The sequence below is a fragment of the Herpailurus yagouaroundi genome, unplaced genomic scaffold (genome assembly GCF_014898765.1).
Source record: "Herpailurus yagouaroundi ecotype Mexico unplaced genomic scaffold, PumYag 198, whole genome shotgun sequence".
Lineage (NCBI taxonomy): Eukaryota > Metazoa > Chordata > Mammalia > Carnivora > Felidae > Herpailurus > Herpailurus yagouaroundi.
The window spans coordinates 11,515,908-11,529,900 of NW_024412429.1; the positions used below are offsets into that span (position 1 = coordinate 11,515,908).

The following is a 13,993-nucleotide window of genomic DNA, read 5'->3' on the forward strand; positions in this document are numbered from 1 at the left end:
TGGGTGGTCAGGCTAGCCCTCGCATGTCGCATCTGCAGTGTGGCTCAGGTGTGTCCCCTTCTCTGGGGCCAGGACAGGGAGAATCATGCATCTGCCCACACACACTGGTGGGGAACCGATTGCCCCTCTGGGTGGTCCCGCTTCTTGCCTTGCTGTTGTCTTTCCAATTCTTGCCCCACCCACAGAAGGCAGAACTCACTGCATGAACAGATGCCCAACCAGGGTAAGATGAAGCCTGTTTTCCCCTTTTGAAGGCAAACCCAACGTTAATGAGACATTATCTTGGTCCCCTTTTTTTATGGAGGGAATAGTCATGGTACTCTTCCAACCTAGGTAGACTATGCATTTCTTTCTCAGCCTTCTCTACCCTCACTAGTCTTTTATTTTATTTTATTTTATTTTATTTTTTATTATTATAATTTTTTTCTTGAGAGAAAAAGTGTGTGTGCTCATGTGAGCAGGGGAGGGATGGGGGGGGAGAGAGAGAGAGAGAGAGAGAGAGAGAGAGAGAGAATATCTCAAGCAGGCTCCCCAATGTCAGTGCAGAGCCCAACACGGGGCCCAAACTTGCGAATCATGAGATCATGACCTGAGCTGAAATCAAGAGTCTGACACTCAACTGACGAGACACCCAGGCATCCCTATTTTATTTTTATTTTTTAAAAACTAGGCTGACTGATTCTAAATAAGCCCTGAGGCTTTATCTGGTTCAATTTCAGCTCTGTGTATGTGTGTGTGTGTGTGTGTGTGTGTGTGTGTGTGTGTGTGTGTGTGTGGCTTATCTTTGTCCTTAGCCTTAAGTCCAGCAAAAGTCATTTAAAATACCTACTACCTTGACAATTACATGTTTAACATACATGTTTGACAATTACATGTTTAACATACATTAACATGCATTGAATGTAGTGCAGTACTCCCTCGTAATCCGTTTCTTCCTGAGTTGCTGTAGGTGAGAAGTGTGGGGACAGGAGTGTAATCAACAGGAAGGCAACACTGATTGAAGTGTCAGGGATAACATGGTTTAAGCCAGATTGCAGAGATCACCACCATTTGTCCCACACCTTCAGTATTCCATTTTTGGTGGAAGGTGTTTGTGAGGAATAAATAATATGCAGAGTATTTGTAAATATGATGGGATACATAAAACCTTGGATTGTGAGTAACTTGTTCTGTGAGTGTTCCGCAAAATGAACAAACATTTCTTTTTTTTTTAAATTTTTATTTATTTGTTTATTTTGAGAGAGATAGAGCGAGGGAGGGGCAGAGAGAGGGAGTGAGAGAATCCCAAGCAGGCTCCGCACTGTCAGCGCGGAGCCCAGTGTGGGGCTGAAACTCACGAACTGTGAGATCATGACCTGAGCCAAAACCGAGAGTCGGACACGTAACCGACTGACCCATCCAGGTGCCCCGATGAACAAACGTTGCTAATAAATTTTAATTCGATAAACGAGCGGTGTCTTGCAATACAAGTGGTAGGTGATGCCGAATGTCACTTGATCACAGCTGAGCCAATGGTTCTTGAAATTCACTTTGATATACAAGAGCTTTGGATTACAAGCTTGTTTCTGGAATGAGTTATGCTCACAAACCAAGGTTTTACTGTACTTTATGCCAGAATTAACTATCAGTTAGCTACTGGGATAGGGTAAAAACAGAATGAATACATAAAATCAATATGTTACCATAAAATTAAAATATCTAATATTTTCAATTCCTATTCATGTCAAACTCCTTAGTAAAATTCCTATAATTATGTTTAATTTCCTTTCCCTTTTTTCTGCCCATATTCTGGGAACTGTCCTATTAATAAGGAAATGGGAGATAGTAGAAAGATAAGAGAATCAAAAGGGTTGCTTATTCTTTCCTTAATTCTTTCCTTTGATTAATCAAGGAGTCATTAATAATATTTGAAGAATATAATATAATGTCATTAACAACAAAATATTAGAAATATGTGTAGCAAACCAATATATGCAAAAGTTTCTTCATTAGGAAAGAGTTTAGACTTCACACTTAAGATTAAAGTTCGCTGAATTTAAATTATAGTACAAAAAGAGATTAATTGCATTAATATTTTTGCAGAAATTTCCAGGGCTTAAACACAGTGTGGCAGTTTTCATCTATGCCATTAGGTCCTTCCTCCACATATGATACTGCCCCTTTCTCCCTGGCGTCCCCCGTTCCCCAACTGCACTCCTGCAAAATGATTCGTTTCCTCCCCACTCCACCCCAAATCATCAATGTGAATTAGCCATAGTGAATTTCACAAATAATCAAGCTACGGGCTGGGATCCATTATGGAACCATGCAAAATATTGGTAATTGTCCTAGGGTATTTCTCCTTGGCTGTGTAGAGGTCTCTGGTGATGTGGGGAAATGTTGTCGAACTCTGAAGACAATTCCTCGTCAATATAACTTGTTTGTTTTTAAAATTTTAATTCTTTTCTGCATCTAAATTTAAGGGGCATTAACTTAATTCAACTTAATATTTATTAATGGAGACCTTAAAAGCAGCGAGGATGCTCCATTAAAAAAAAATATACCTTGAATTAATTTATTTTTAAAAAATTGTTTATAACGTAGAGGGTGCCTGGGTGGCTCAGTTGGTTAAGCGTCTGACTTCGGCTCAGGTCATGATCTTGTGGTTTGTGAGTTCGAGCCCCACGTGGGGCTCTGTTGCTGACAGCTGGGGGCCTAGAGCCTGCTTTGTGGATTCTGTCTCCCTCTCTCTTTGCCCCTCCCCTGCTCGTACTCTGTCTCTTTCTTTAAAAAATAAATAAAGCATTAAAATTTTTTTTTTAAATTATGATAGATTTCAAACACACACACACATGATAGGAGTTAGTGTAAAGATTACATATATACCTGTCACACGTCTTTATTAAGCCTTAATGTTATATTACTCACTGCAGATATATTTTTCAGTCATATAAAACATTAAGATGAACACTGGGTGTTGTACATAAGTGATAAATCACTGAATTCTACACCTGAAAGTAATAATACACTCTATGTTAACTAACGAGAATTTAAATAAAAACCTGAAAAAGAAAAAAAAAAAGATACAGTTGAGCCCCCTTATAAACTCCTCCTTAATCTTATTTCTTTTCCTTCCTAAACTATTATCATGAATTCAGGATTTATCATTTCCCTGCATATTTTTGTACTTTTACTATAGTATAATAATAAAACATATGATACTATTTAGCATAGTATAGTATTGTTTTCAAAAGTTTAAATGTTTTATTAGTGGTATAATACTCTACTTATTCTTCTGCAAACTGTTTTTTTTGTTCGACATTATGTTGTGAAGAATTATTCATGTTGATGGATATAGCTTTAGTTCATTCAGCATTAAATGCTTGTCTATTGTTGCATTGAATGAACGTACATTATTTTATTTATCCATTCTCCTGTTGACAGACATTTGGATCATTTCCAATTTGTTTGTTATACAAATAATGCAGAACTGATTATGCCTGCTGGTTCACATGCATGAGTTTTCCTAGGGCAGAGGTTCTCAAAGTGTGGTCCGTGGGCTCCCTGGGCTCCATGTTACTTTTTTCAGGGGGTCTTCAAGGTTGAAACCATTTTCATAATAATACAGAGATGTTATTTGCCTTTTTGACTGTGTGGATGTGTGCACTGATGGGGGAAAAGCGATGATTGGTCAAACCATTGCAACCTTAGCACGAATCAAAATAATGGCACACATAGCTATTTTGTCCTTCACTCCCATGCCCTTGCAGAAGGAAGCCATTCATTTAAGAATGTCTTTAGTGAAGGACTTAGTAAGTGCTTAAGAAAATGATTTTAGCATGGGGGCGCCTGGGTGGCGCAGTCGGTTAAGCGTCCGACTTCAGCCAGGTCACGATCTCGCGGTCCGGGAGTTCGAGCCCCGCGTCGGGCTCTGGGCGGATGGCTCGGAGCCTGGAGCCTGTTTCCGATTCTGTGTCTCCCTCTCTCTCTGCCCCTCCCCCGTTCACGCTCTGTCTCTCTCTGTCCCAAAAATAAATAAAAAACGTTGAAAAAAATTAAAAAAAATGATTTTAGCATGTAAGAAAATTTTGATTACATTTCAACTCTGGAGTACACGTCTTCTTAAATTTACGTGTGGCACAACGGGGAGTGTACAGGAAGCACTTCTGTGAGATACAGTTTAAGTTACAAGCTGAACTAGCTACATTTTCATGGAACACCATTTTTACTTGAAAGAATGATGGGAAGATAAACTATTGGGAATCTAGTAGACATTTCCTCAAAAATGAATGAAGCAATCCTTTTACTTCAAGGAAAACAACTGGCTGTGTTTGTTTTCAATGATACAATTTTAGTTTGCAAGCAACAATTAGGATTTTGGAAAATTTGTGACAATGAGCCTAACATTTCCTAATCGTTAAAGACTTAGGAGATTGGTGATCATGTTAACAAAGAACATTATTTTTTGATGTTGTGTAATGAAGTATGACCACATTTGGAAGATTCTGTGTAACTCAGCACACCAGTATTTTCCAAACGATCAACCCACGATGTTGCAAAATTATTCATGGACAAATGATTTATTCTAAGTGCAAGGCTAAAATTTCTATGCATATTTCAACCAAAACAATGTAATTCTATGGACTGCGCAGAAGAAAATCTGAGAATCCAGCTATGCTAAGCCAGATACTAAAGAGATTTGCAGAAATCTGACTAATTTTTTCTGGTTTTGGAAAATATAGTTAATAGGTATGTTATTGGACAATTAATAAATATTGAAAATTTTATCATTTATATTTTCTAAACATTTATTGATATAACACATATATAAAAGCCCTTGGGGCCTTTGATAATTTTAAGAATGTAAAGGGGTTCTGAGGTAAACAAAAATTTGGGCACTACTATTTTAGGGCATAGCTGTGAGTGGGATTTCTGGGTCATGGGTGTGGATATCCTCAAAGGTGGATAAGAATTTACATTCTCACCAGTAGAATATGCGAGCCCCGTTTTCCCACATCCTCACCAGAATTTTGTTTGTCAGACTAAAATGTCTGCCAATCTGAGGTATGTGAGATGATATCAATGTTATTTTTATTTTGTATCTCTCTGACGACTAGTGAGTTTGACATGATTATACACATTTATCGGCCTTTTGGTTTTCTTCTCTGTGAATTACCTATTCATATCCTTTGTTCAGTTTCCATTCCTAACATCCCATTAAATTGTCTTTTTTTAAAATTTGTTTTCTTAACGAATTTTTAGGAGTTCTTTATATTTGTTAGTTTCTCATCATCTGTCAGTTATATTTGCAAATGTTTTCTCTCACACTGTGGCTTGTCTTTTAATTTCACTTATCATGTCATGGTTTTGTTGAACATAAGTTTTAATTTTAATACAATTGGGTATGTCAATTTTTTGATTCATTCTTTTGGTTTTGGATTAAAAAAAATTTTTTTTAATGTTTTTATGTTTGAGAGAGAGACACACAGAGTACGAGTGGGGGAGGGACAGAGAGAGAGGGGGAAACAGAATCCAAAGCAGGCTCCAGGCTCTGAACTGTCAGCACAGAGCCGGACCTGAGACTTGAACTCATGAACCATGAGATCACAACTTGAGCCGAAGTTGGACGCTTAACTGACTGAGCCACCAAAGTGCCCCTGGTTTTGTATTTTTTTATGATGTCTAAGAAATTCTTCTCTACCCCGAGCCCATGCATGTCTCCATGTAATAAATGACTTTGATATATATATTTTTTGATGGTGAACAAATCAATGAATTGTCTGCTATTGAGCCATCTTTGAATTCTTGGAATTAAATCTAACTGGACATGATACTTTAAAAATTATTAATAATTATTTTATATGCTGCTGAAATTTATTTTTGGATATTTTATTTGGGATTTTGCCACCCATGCTTATTGAAGTGATTAATTTATCACTTTCATTTTTATGGTAACTTACCAGTTGGGTATTCTGATCTTACCAACTTTATAAAAAATGTTGGATAATTTGCTCTCCTTTTCTGTTTTCAGTATCTGCTTGGATGATAAAGCTATTGTTGTTTCTTTGTTCATTGAAAGTTTGAATAAATTCACTGGTAAAATATTCTGGCTCTAGTGTCTTTATTTGAGGGACTTTTGATTACCAATTCAATTTCTCCAGTTATTATTTGTTTCTTCATCTTTTTTGTTCCCTCTTCGGCCAGTTTTAGAAATTTATATTTTTCTAAAATATATTTCTTTTAAGTTTTCAAATTCATTTACATAATATTCATAGCATTCTTTTATGATGTTTAACTTCTACTGTATATTTTTGTGTACCTTTTCATTGCTTTCTTCTTTTATTTTTGATCAGGTTTGCTAAAACTCTCCCTACTTATTAGTTTTCTTTAGAAGAATCTCCTTTCAATTTTATCCTTTCTATTATTGCTTTGTTTGTGTTTCTTTATGACAATCTTATTATTTTCTTCTTATTATTTTCTTCAGGCTTACTTTTCAGTTATTCTAGATTCTTGAACATTTATTTTACTCTTTCAGTTTTCTAGTAAATGGATTTAATGCTATAAATTTGTCTCTAAAGAGTGATTTAGCTTCATCTACATGTTTTGATATGTAGCAATTTCTTGTTAACTCAGGCTTTATTTGATAATTCACTTTAAGATATCTAAACATATACATTTGTTATGTTTTTGCTACTTTGCAACATTGCTTTCAAATTTAATGAACCACAATCAGAAGAGATGGTATGAATGATATTTGTTCTTTAAAATCCTGGTATCATGCCAATATTTGTAAACGTTCTATGTTTTCATGATAGATGATATGGTCTTTCTGTGGTGTGGGGTTCTCTCTATACCTAGTTAATCAAGCTAGTTAATTTTGTCTTTCCAAGCTGCTGTTTTCCAACTAGTACTAATTTCCCTCGATGATTCTAAATTTACCGGTTTTTTCATTTAATTTTGCCAATTTCTGCTTTATATATTTTAAAGGTACGATAAATACTAATTTCATGTTTGTTATCTTCATGTTGAATTGTGTCTTTTATTATTATATACTGTATTTATTTTTATTAATTCTTTTCAAACTTTAAATATATTTGTCTGATATTAATATTGTTACATCAACTTTATTTGTCTAGTATTTAAAGGCTATATCTTTTTCTAGCCCTTCATCTTCATTCTCCTGCGTGTTATTTTTCCTAGATGTTTCTCTTCTAAGCAGCATATGGCTTGATTAAAAAATCAGTATGATAACCTCTTAGTTGATGAACTTAATTAATTTACAATTATGATTACTTGTATATTTGAACTTAGTTCTACTATCTTGTGTATTCTGTTCACTATTTTTTTCTTTATTTCTCCTTTCCCTTCCCTGCCTTTTGTTGCAATGACACAGTTTTTAATATTCTGTTCAGATGATTTGGAAGCTGCAAACTGCATTGATAGTGTTTAGAGGTTACTTTTAATCTTAAAGGTTCTTACTTATCCACATTTTAAGAAAACCAAAGTCTGTAGTTATTCAGTATTTCCTTCTTCCAATGACAGTGAGTCTTAGCATAGGTACCTACTGGGTTGTCGTTGACTGTTATCGTAATTTTGAGTTATTATTTGCTGTTTTTATAGCCAATATTTAATTGGATTATTAACTTTTTAAAAAAGTTCTACATTTGTCTCAAATTCCACATGTTCTTTGTTCACTTTTTTCCTGCTAAATTCCTTTTTTTTTAAAAACACCAGTTCCTTGAGTGATACATTCCTAGTCTTTATATGCCTTAGAGCGTCTTTATGTTGTCTTTACTCTTAAATGATAATTTGGATGAATATCAATTTTTTGGTTGTCACTTTTCTTTCAGTATGTCAAAGATATTATTCTGCTGCTGTTGCCATCTACTTTTAGAAAGAAATCTGATTTATTTCTTTAGTTAAGTGGTAAATATCTCCAGTAACTCAGTTTAACAATTTTGGACACTGAAAGAAGTTGGATTTGCAGGGTGAGCCCCACTGGGGCCCACGGTTTCCTCTTCAGCATCATGTCTGTGTCAACTTATTGATGGATCTTTTTGTGCAGTGCTGAGATCGATTGGTACAGGAATGTTCGAGACTCAAAATATTTGTCATGAATATCCATGATATTTTTTCAAAAGAAACTTCTAAAAATATTTAAAACATTGCACACATATGAATTAGATGCATTTATATATTCATAATAAGAAAAAATAGGCTCTTGAACAAGTTATGAAGAGATCCCTTTGCAAGCAGAGTTGTGTTACAGGTAAAATGCTGAAGCAGGACTTTGAGGCACTGACTTCTAATTCTGGTTCTACTTGCATGACAGTGGGCATGTCGCTGAGTCAATCAATCAATCAATCAATCATTCTTTCTCTCTTCAGTTGGAGAGTGAAAGTGTTGGGCCAGATTAGTGGTTTTCCAACTGTGTTCTGTGGAGTCAACTTGGAGGTCTTTGAAATGGTTGGAGCCATGCACGTGAGCTCTGGGCCTTCCATTCTTGCCTGGACTGTTCTTTTCTTTTTCACTAGTGTCTTGTCATGGTGTTTTGTGTAAGGTTTCTTCTAAAGAAAGCATTCTGGTAGCTACAATAATCAAGCCACTAAACTATGTAATCTGAAAAGCCATTTCTAGCTCTGAGGCAGTTTTCATACAGATACATAAGGATGACCACTCACTTGTCTCACATGTTTTCAATTACTGCTTGCTTTGTTAAAGTTAAATTCCAGTTTTAAACCTTTATTCACCTCAGGGTTTCTGGGCATCATAAAGCAATTTTTGTGTCATCTCTTCTCGAGTTCCATGTGCTTCTGGAAAGCCTTCAAGATAGTTTAGAGCCAAAGTCACAGCCCTTACTTCTTTGTTCCTGTCTTCGCACAGGACGAAGGATACCTTCCTTATTCCTTCTGCAGTAAGTTCTTCCAAGGAGCTTGAATCGCTGCCCCCTTTATCCTATATCCGATGTGGAGGCCCTAACATATGAACTCAGGGAAATCATGATTATTCTCCCTCCCGCCAGTCTTCTCTGCACCTTCTTCTTAGGACAGTTTCAGCTGGATGACTAAATTACAGACCCAGGAGATTTACTTCCATTGTGATTTGCAGAGTTTTAGCACCAAATGGAATGAAATGTCTCTGGGCTGCAGTTCTAGGGTTTCACAAATTTCTACTGACGGCTATTTTATATATACATTTTTTTTCGACTTTTTTTTAATTTTTATTTTTGGGACAGAGAGAGACAGAGCATGAACGGGGGAGGGGCAGAGAGAGAGGGAGACACAGAATCGGAAACAGGCTCCAGGCTCTGAGCCATCAGCCCAGAGCCTGACGCGGGGCTCGAACTCACGGACCGCGAGATCGTGACCTGGCTGAAGTCGGACGCTTAACCGACTGCGCCACCCAGGCGCCCCAAGGATTAAACTTTTTAAAAGCATGTTTAGCATAATAATAGTTTTTGAATGTAATTATTATTTTTTTTTTATACCAAGAGAGAAGATCTTTCTTCTACACCAAATGATCTTGATTTGGTGTGAGGTCCCAGTACTACACTGGCACCTTCCATTTGTAGAATCCGCTTACAAGTTGCTGCTGTTTGGAGAACCCAGTTAAATGAGAGGTCGTGGTAAAACATAAGAGACTCTTAAGTACGGAGAACCAACTGAGGGTTGCTGGAAGGGGGATGGGCTAAATGGGTAATGAGCATCAAGGAAGACACTTGTTGGGATGAGCATTAGGTGTTACACATGGGGGGATAAATCACTGGAATCTGTTCCTGAAATCACGATTGCACTACATGCCAACTAACTGGGATGTAAACTAAAAGGTAAATCAACTAATTAATTTACAAAATGAGAGGTCGTGGTGTCATTCAAGAAGTGCTAGAGAGCTTTCCTTGCTTGTGTGAATTTTAAAATGAAACCTTTCACTACTTGTAAAAATTCATCAAGTGTTGATACCAAGATTTTGTTGTTCATAAACCCTAGGTTGTATACATACACAGGGTCCATGGATATTATAAATATTTTTCATCGTGTGAGTGGATTAGTGTTTGTAGACTAATCCTTGAAAATTCTGAATAGCAAAGTTTCATGTGCAACTAACTTGTGTCTGAACAGGTAATACGTATTGTAATGGCCATGCATTTTTCATGAGTTTCCATTTCTCTTGTTTCTTTTATGGTTGCTCGTACTAGTCGAGTTCTTAACTTTTCTGGGTTAATTCTTTTCTTCCGTGATAATTGAATATGTTCCAATTTGCTCTTTTTTGTGGGCTTATAGTGTCCCTTCTAATGGGATATATTGGATTTAGACATTTTTAAAAAATTTACTCCGGTGTCGTATTCCAATGGTGAGATGAACTATCTATCATGTCAGCGTCAAGATTTCACTGCAGTCCGTTGGGAATGCAAGGCAATAAAAAGGTACGGTTTCTTAACTGTAATCAAGGAACATTCCACATGTTGTTTGCAGGAGCATGGGATTGTAGGAGAAAAACAAACAAGCGGATCCTGTCAATTTAGTCTAATCACACCTTCCTGTCAGTGTTATCGTTGTGGTCTAGCCTACATACAGAGCTTGTGTTTCTGTTGGGGTCTCTGTTCTGCGAACTCTTTCTTTCTCTTTTGTTTTTTTAAACTGTTTAATTTTTGGACCTAGTATTGAGGGAGCAGCGGGTGGTAAAAATGTATATTTTGCTTGGTGGTTTTTACATGGAAAAGGAAAGAATAACATCATATTTTGGAATATAATTTAAACTTAAATTTCAGTTTAAATCTGAGTTAATGACCCTTCCCCTAAGATTGTGTTTATAACTCTTAATAGCACAAGTACTATTCAAAAACTGGGATAGAGTCAGTTCTTTAATATCTCTGTAAACACTGATGTTGTCATCCCTTCCAAACAGCTAATCAATGAATGGAAAACAATTTTAATATTATCCAGATCAGAACCCAAGTTTAGCGATACCCCAAATATGATATAAAATACCTTCTACCCATAGGTATTTTGAGGAACACTCACACCCCTCGTGTGATTTTAGAGGCAGCCATGGCCTCATTTGGCATGACTATGCGGAAACAGTTCCCCTCTAGCCTTTTGGGAAGGCAATTAGTCAATGTACCTCTAAACCCGTAAGGTTTATCATAAGGCATTTACAAAATTTATGTTCAAGAATGTCAGTATAAAGCCACTTAAAATAGCAATAAATTAAAGGAGAAAAAAAACCACTCTGTATGGACTGAATGTTTACGTCCTCCCCAAATTCATAGGTTGAATTCCTAACTCCCACGGTGATGGTGTTAGGAGATGGAACGTTTGGGAAGTGATTAGGTCATGAGAGTGGGGGCCTTATGAATGGGATTAGTGCTTTATAAAAGAGACCCCAGAATGCTCTTTCCCTCTCTTCCGTGTGAGGACACAGTGAAAAAGATAGCCATCTGCAACACCGAAGAAGGCTGTCTCCACAACCCCTCCCCCCCCAACGGTGAGAAATACATTTCTATTGTTTATTTATTTATTTATTTATTTTTTTTTAAATTTTTTTTTTTTCAACGTTTATTTATTTTTGGGACAGAGAGAGACAGAGCATGAACGGGCGAGGGGCAGAGAGAGAGGGAGACACAGAATTGGAAACAGGCTCCAGGCTCTGAGCCATCAGCCCAGAGCCCGACGCGGGGCTCGAACTCACGGACCGCGAGATCGTGACCTGGCTGAAGTCGGACACTTAACCGACTGCGCCACCCAGGCGCCCCACATTTCTATTGTTTAAAAGCTACCCAGTTTGTGGCATTCTGTCAGGGTAGCCCAGGTTAATAAAGACACCTTCCAAGAGCTCCATAAATATGAGAATGGTTACATAAATTCAGATAGATTTGTATATTGGAATGATATGCCGCCATGAAAACCTTATACCCGTATAGCATTAATTAAAAATAGTGGAAGCCGAGGTTGTACAGAGAATGCGGTTCCTGTTTTATGCTCAAAACAACGCCAGGCCCACATCCATGCATTGAAAGAAGATGGTTCCTTAGGGTAGTGGGGTTTATTGAAGAAAATGTCCGGAACATGTCCCGTGAGGAGCAGTGTAGTGTAATGATAAGGAGCAGGGAACAGGAAGTCCTATTGTCTGGCTTCTGGTTCAGGTCAACCATTCATTATCAGCAAGGCCTTGGACAAATAATTGAACATTGTGTGCCTCCGTTTCCTCACCTGTAAGATGGGAATAATGGTAGCCTTACGTTATAAGCTTCGTTGTAGGATTAAATGAGTTATTGGTACTGAAGGAGTTATACCTGTTTGGTAGAGAGGAAGTGCTGCATAAATTCTCTTCCTCTCATGTTTAGGTGCCAGGCCCTGCACTGAGTGCTGAGTGTCCACTGATAATCGGAAAAGAAGGCCTCAGCCATAGAAGACTCATAATCTGGAGGGGGATACAAATATCCCCCCAATAATCAAATAGGTCGGTAACTAAGAAGTATGATAAGTACCATAAAGAAAAGTAGTGTTCTTAGACAGAATAATGAGGGGGGGGGGAGAACCCAGTTAAACTGGAAGGTCTACAAGTGTCTCCAGATGGAAGTGACATTCAGTAAGAGAGATGAGCCATAGTTGTGCTGGGAGCGGAGAGGAACAGCATATATATGAAGTTCTGAGTCACATACGTGAAGGCGGGGAGCCGGCTGAGGCAGAGGATGAGGGCCAGGCTGCTGGAGTCTGGTGAGTGCCGTGGCCAGCGATGCAGGGAAGGTGGAAGGGTGGGCCTGGCCTGATCAGAGGTGCCTGGCGGCATTTATCCCCCGTGGACAAGCAGTCCTTGGAAGAATCTACACAAGGGAAGGACGTGACCCGGTTTCCTGTTGAAAAACACTCTGATTGTGGAGTGAGTACAGAGTTGGAGGTGAGGGAGAGTGAACGTAGGGTCATTTGGGGGCCTCTGGAGCAGGACAGGCAGGAGACAGAGGTGAGGGGGGTGAGGTGGACTGGGATGCCGGCAATGGTCGAGCAAGAAGAGAACAGACGCCAGACATTTTGGAGGAAGAAGCAATTTAGGCTTGGAGATGTGGGATTAGGCACAAGAAAGGGTCTATGTTGACTTCTAGAATGATCTCCTGAGTAGTTGGGTAGCTGGATGCCCCTTTGGAGGGACCCACGGGAAGAGGGCAGTGGGTTAAGAGGCAACGATTTTTCCTTTCACTTTTCTATGTTGTACATATTTTATCTCAAAAACAAGTTAGGACAGCATTTAGTTTAGAATCATTTAGCCGTAGGACAACTTAAAAGTATTTGCTGACAAAAGTACAGAAAAGGAACAGAGCAGGAAAAAGAAAATGCAGCAAGGCAATAGGTGTCAAAGAATGCATGCAATTTGCTGGGACTGTGCTTTTTGGTGTTTATGAATAGACTACTTTTTGAAAAAGAAAATCAGATCACATAATACAGGCTGATGAGTAACGTGTTTTTGATTCACTATAAAATGTATCTTGAGCATTGTCTCAAGTCACCAGATATGCTTGCAGACGTATTTTAATAGCTGCGTACGTAGTATCTAGTTGTGTGGGTGTGAACTATTTTATTTCATTCATTGTTAGTCACTTATGTTATTTTCCGTTTTTTTCTGTTATAATGAGGTAGGTAGCCATGACTATTACTGCAGCTCTGTCTCTGCATCCATCATAATTACTTAAGGTGAGTTATAGAAATGGAATTATTCTTTCAAAAGTTTTTAGTCTTCTTGAGTTCTTTCACATGATATTAGCATCAAGTGTCCTGCATATATGTGTGTATATAAATATATTTATGTATATATATGTATATATGTGTAATTTATATATGTATATATATTTATGTAATACACACATATAAATATAAATATAAATATAAATATAAATATAAATATAAATATAAATATAAATAAATATAAATATAAATATAAATAAATATAAACATACATATGTGTGTGTGTGTGTATATATATATATATATATATATACATATATATATATATATATATATAT

At 37.3% G+C, this 13,993-nt stretch overlaps 1 long non-coding RNA gene across 1 annotated transcript in view; it reads left to right on the forward strand.

Moving 5' to 3' along the window:
* The first annotated feature begins 1,437 nt into the window (after positions 1 to 1,437).
* Positions 1,438 to 13,993, forward strand: part of LOC121013269 (uncharacterized) — a 23,608-nt gene continuing 11,052 nt past the window's right edge. Inside the window, exons 1-2 of the long non-coding RNA XR_005782609.1 lie at positions 1,438 to 1,601; positions 4,729 to 4,732. This is a non-coding gene — a long non-coding RNA (uncharacterized LOC121013269). The remainder of the gene's footprint in view (positions 1,602 to 4,728; positions 4,733 to 13,993) is intronic.